The sequence below is a fragment of the Camelus bactrianus genome, chromosome 16 (genome assembly GCF_048773025.1).
Source record: "Camelus bactrianus isolate YW-2024 breed Bactrian camel chromosome 16, ASM4877302v1, whole genome shotgun sequence".
Classification (NCBI taxonomy): domain Eukaryota; kingdom Metazoa; phylum Chordata; class Mammalia; order Artiodactyla; family Camelidae; genus Camelus; species Camelus bactrianus.
Genome location: NC_133554.1, coordinates 31,688,445 through 31,693,173, shown reverse-complemented (window position 1 = coordinate 31,693,173; position 4,729 = coordinate 31,688,445). Strand labels below are relative to the sequence as shown.

Here is a 4,729-nt window from a genome sequence, read left to right as displayed (position 1 = left end):
CATGCTTGCTAAATTCTCTTATTAATTCTATGAATAGATCTGTATATCATTGAAGATTTTCATTGCAAATAATCATATCATCTATGAATGACAGTTTTGTTTCTCTCAGTACATTTTTTTGTACTTGCTTGTACTCTGATGGTCTCCAGTACCATATTGAAAATCAGCCATTCTTGTCTTGTTTCCAGTCTTAAAGGAAGTGATTTTTATGTATCATTATGTTTGCTAATACTTTTTCTTTTTTAAAATCGTGAATGTATGTTCAATTTTGTCAAAGACCTTTTTCCCTTACTCAGTTAATGTGGTAAATTTCACTACTTGGTTTTCCTTTTTCATAACTTTGCATTACGAAAAATTTCCAATGTACATAAAAGCTGAAAGAATAGTACAATGAACACACATATGCCTATGACTTAGGAACAAAAACTGTTAATATTTTACTATTTTTGCTTTATGTATCATTTATATATATGTATATATTTTTTCTTAACTATTTGAAGATAACTTATAAGTATCACCACACACCTCCCATGAAATACTTCAGCATGTAGCTTCTAAACATAAGGACATTTTCCTGAGCTTTTTGTTTTTTGGCGGGGAAGTAATTAGGTTTATTTTATTTTATTTTATTTTATATCTTAGCAACATTTAGATGGAAATCAAATTTAAATGCAGTCCACTCTGCTTGGTTCAGCTCCCAAATCTCGATTGCTTGGCGCAGTCTCCTATAGGAATACTCAGAAGGTGTCTTCTTATACAACAAACCTATTTTTAGTGGTAGAGCCCCTCTTACTAGCTGTGTCTGCATGGGACCGATAACCAATCACTATCTTTGGAGGAAGTCCTAACCTTTTCTTGTATACCCTCCCTATGTATGTAACAGCGTCTCTGTTTTCACAGTCAGTAGTCCATATTGCTATCTTATCACCTTTAGCTCTAACACTAGCAACAGCTCCACATACATCATCACTGTAGTCATCAAAAGATTCTCCAATAAGGCACAGCAGTGTCTCTAGCCAAAAGCGATCCAAGTAACTTCGTCTCTGCCTTTTGTTCAATGTAATTAGCCATTGTCCTCCTCGGTGGTTTTTCTCATCTTCCCACATGGGCTCAATACCATCCTTAAAAAGTGAGTAGTCACAGCCAGGCATTAAATTACTAGACAACTGGATATGGTTGTACAGAGCCCAAAAGTCTTCAACAGTATCGACCTTAGAGATCAGCTGAAGGTTTGCTTGCCAAGTTTTGCTTTTATCATTTTTGAAAAACCAGAGTGCCCATCTGTTCTGTAAAGGATGTTTAATATAGTGTTTTGGGTTAGCAACCTCCTGATTAGCTGTTTTCTCTTCTTCTGTAGGCGGAAGATTAGGAGTAGGGGTGGTTTCCAGTTCCACAGTCTCCATTTTAAGATTGATCTGATCCCACAACCGCTCCTGAAGTGGGGGGAGGGGGGGAAATGAGATTCAAACTGGATTGGCCGGCTACTGTTCACGCGTCCGACGTGTCCGTTTGGCCCTGGCGGCGCCTGCGCAAGGCTGCAGGCTGCGTGTGTAACAGGAGGCTTCTGGGGAGTCTCTCTCTCTCTTTTTTTAAAGGTAGAGATGTTTGAAAAAAAAAAAAAAAGGACTGGTCACGTGGTGGAGGGGTACGTTGAACGGTTCTCCGAGCGGCGGACGCTCGCGTGCTGGAGGGTGGTTTTCAGTCCTTTGCTCTTACGCCTGGATAACTGCTTTAACACTTACTAGCAGGCATGACCCCTGTGCTCTTTGTTACTTGTCCTCCCATCTTCCCTGGAAGATTGGGAACTTTTACTTATTATTTTTAACGGCAGTGCTGGGAATTGAACCCAGGACCTCATGCATGCTAAGCACATTTTCTACCGCTGAGCTGTATCCTCCCCATAAGGACAGTTTCGTACAAAAGCATAGCAAATTATCACACCAAAGAAAATGAAGAAGTAATTTATTTCTTAATATTAAATCTGCGAGGCATTCCTGGGGGTAAATCCAACTTGATAATAATGTATTATCCTTTTAAACATTGCTGAATTCAGTTTGCTAATAGTTTACTTGTGATACTCGTATTTATGTTCGTGAGTGCACCTGGTATATAATTTTCTTTTCCGTGCTGTCCTTGTAACGTTTTGGAATGTCGCTTTGGTATTGTTTTTTATTTAATTCCATTTCAATTTAAATTAATTTAATGTGTCCATTAAATGAAGCTTGGTAACCGTGCTATTCAAATTTCATAAATCCTTACTGATTTTGTTTTGTTTTTTTCCCTTGCTTGGTTTATCGATCACTTGAGGATATTACTGTCTCCCGTTATGACGATGGATTTTCAGTCTGATCTTTTAGTCTGTCAGTTTTTGCAGTCTATTTTTCATCATTATATAGTAAATTCTTCATATCTAATAATACCTTTTGCTTTCAAGTACATTTTGTCTGTTACTTACATAGTATATCAGCTTTCTTTTACTTAGTATTTACTTAGTGTGTTTTTTCCTCTCTTGATTTCAACCTTTGATTCATTTCTTATATTCTAGATGGATTTTTAATAAACTGTATAAAGCTGGATTTTTCACTGCTCTGACAATCTTTTTTTTTAATTGAAGTATAGTTGATTTACAATGTTGTGCTTGTTTCTGATGTACAACAAAGTAATTCAGTTATACATATATATATATCCTTTTTCATATTCTTTTCCATTATAGTTAATTATAGGATATTGAATATAGTTCCCTGTGTATGAGACCTTGTTCTTTATCTGTTTTATATATAGTAGTTTGTATCTGCTAATTCCAAACTCCTAATTTATCCCTCCTCGACCCCCTTTCCCCTTGGTAACCATAAGTTTATTTTCTGTCTGAATCTGTTTTTGTTTTGTAAGTAAGTTCATTTTTATATTTTAGATTCCATATATAAGTGATATCATATAATATTTGTCTTTCTCTGACTTATTTCACTTAGTATGATAATCTCTAGATAGATCTGTGTTCCTGCAAATGGCATTATTTCGTTCTTATTTCATTCTTTTTTATGGCTGAGTAATATACCATCGTATATATATACCACATCTTTATCCATTCATCTTAGGTTGCTTTCATATCTCAGCTATTGTAAATAGTGCTTGAATATTGGGGGTGCATGTATCTTTTCAAATTAGAGTTTTCTCCAGATGTATGCCCACTAATGGGATTGCTGGGTCATATGGCAACTCTATTTTTATTTTTTTAAGGGACTTCCATACTATTTACATAGTGGCTGCACCAATTTACGTTCCCACCAACAGTGTAAGGTTCCCTTTCCCACACCCTCTCCAGCGTTTGTTATTTGTAGATGTTTTAATGATGACCATTCTGACTAGTGTAAGGTGATACCTCATTGTAGTTTTGATTTGCATTTCTCTAATAATTAGTGATGTTGAGTATCTTTTCATGTGCCTATTGGCCATCTGCATGTCTTCTTTAGAGAAATGTCTATTTAGGACTTCGGCCCATTTTTTGATTGGGTTGTTTTCTGTTGTTATTGAGTTGTAGAAGTTGTATATTTTGGAAAGTAAGCTTTTGTACTCTGACAGTCTTAACTGTGGCATCTATGCATTAGAATTATTGCAATTACTGATATATTCTTTCTTTGTTAAATTGTCTACTTGGGTCTTTCTTTTTATGATTATTTTTTCTCATCTCTCTTAACTTCGTTTTGATTGCTTACTTTTTTATCACTACATTTCCCCCCCTCTATTAGTTTGGAAGCTAAATATTTTCCCCTGGACTTTTAGTGGTTGATCTAAAAATTTATCATGCATATTTAACTTCTCAAAGTTCAGAGTAAATCATTATCCTTTTGCCTTTTCCAAATACTGTCAGGACTTTAAAACACTTCAGTTCCGATCACCCACCTTCTGACTCATATGTTACTGGATTGTGTATTTTAGCTCTATCTTACTGAGTTTTGTTTTTTTTCTGTAAGGTTTTTATTATGCACAGAGAAGGGAGGGGAATCAGTCTCTTGGCAACTGCTTTCATCATGGTGGCCAGGACATTGCTCAGTTCTCTTGCTTCCTCTTGGCGCAGATATGTGTTCCCAATATCTTCTGGATGAACTTGAGGGCTTGTCCTTGGAGATCTTGAATAACTCCGTGGCACGCTGCTCATTTAGGGCAAAACTGCACACCTCTTGGATCATGTTCTGAGGAAACTTGGTGTGCTTGATGAGATGCCGGCAGCCACAGCTGTGTCTTGGCTTGTCATGATCTTGCTCAGTTTCTGGCCCTCGTTGAGCCCAAGGCCACGGGGTAGCACAGAATCATGGCTGGACCTGTACTGCAGTCCCTGGGGCCATATAGCAGCAGATACCCTCTTGTTAGTTTTTTTTAATGCCGTAGAATGCTACTATAGTTGTATGTAGTCAATAGCAGATGAGATTAAATAGACAGTCTATATTTGATTAATTATTTTACCCCTTATCACTCTACCCTCCTTTTTATTTGTTTGAAATTCCTTCTTTTTTACCTTTGTTCTTTATAGATTTTCAGTGGGTATGGAATTCTAGATTGATAATTTCCTCTCATCACATTGAAGGTATCTTTCCATGATCTTCTTACCTTTATTGTTGCTCTTGAGAAGTCAGCTATCAGTCTAATTGTTGTAGCTTTGAAGTTATCTGACTTTTCTCTCTGTTTTTATGATCTAGTTTCTGTCTTTGGTGTTCTGCAGTTTTATTATGAT

At 36.4% G+C, this 4,729-nt stretch overlaps 2 pseudogenes; both read right to left on the bottom strand.

Moving 5' to 3' along the window:
- Positions 1 to 737: 737 nt before the first annotated feature.
- LOC105073275 (eukaryotic translation initiation factor 4E pseudogene) lies at positions 738 to 1,418 on the bottom strand (annotated as a pseudogene).
- Positions 1,419 to 3,943: 2,525 nt separating this feature from the next.
- On the bottom strand, positions 3,944 to 4,311 carry LOC105073334 (large ribosomal subunit protein eL36-like; annotated as a pseudogene).
- Between the last annotated feature and the right edge of the window lie 418 nt (positions 4,312 to 4,729).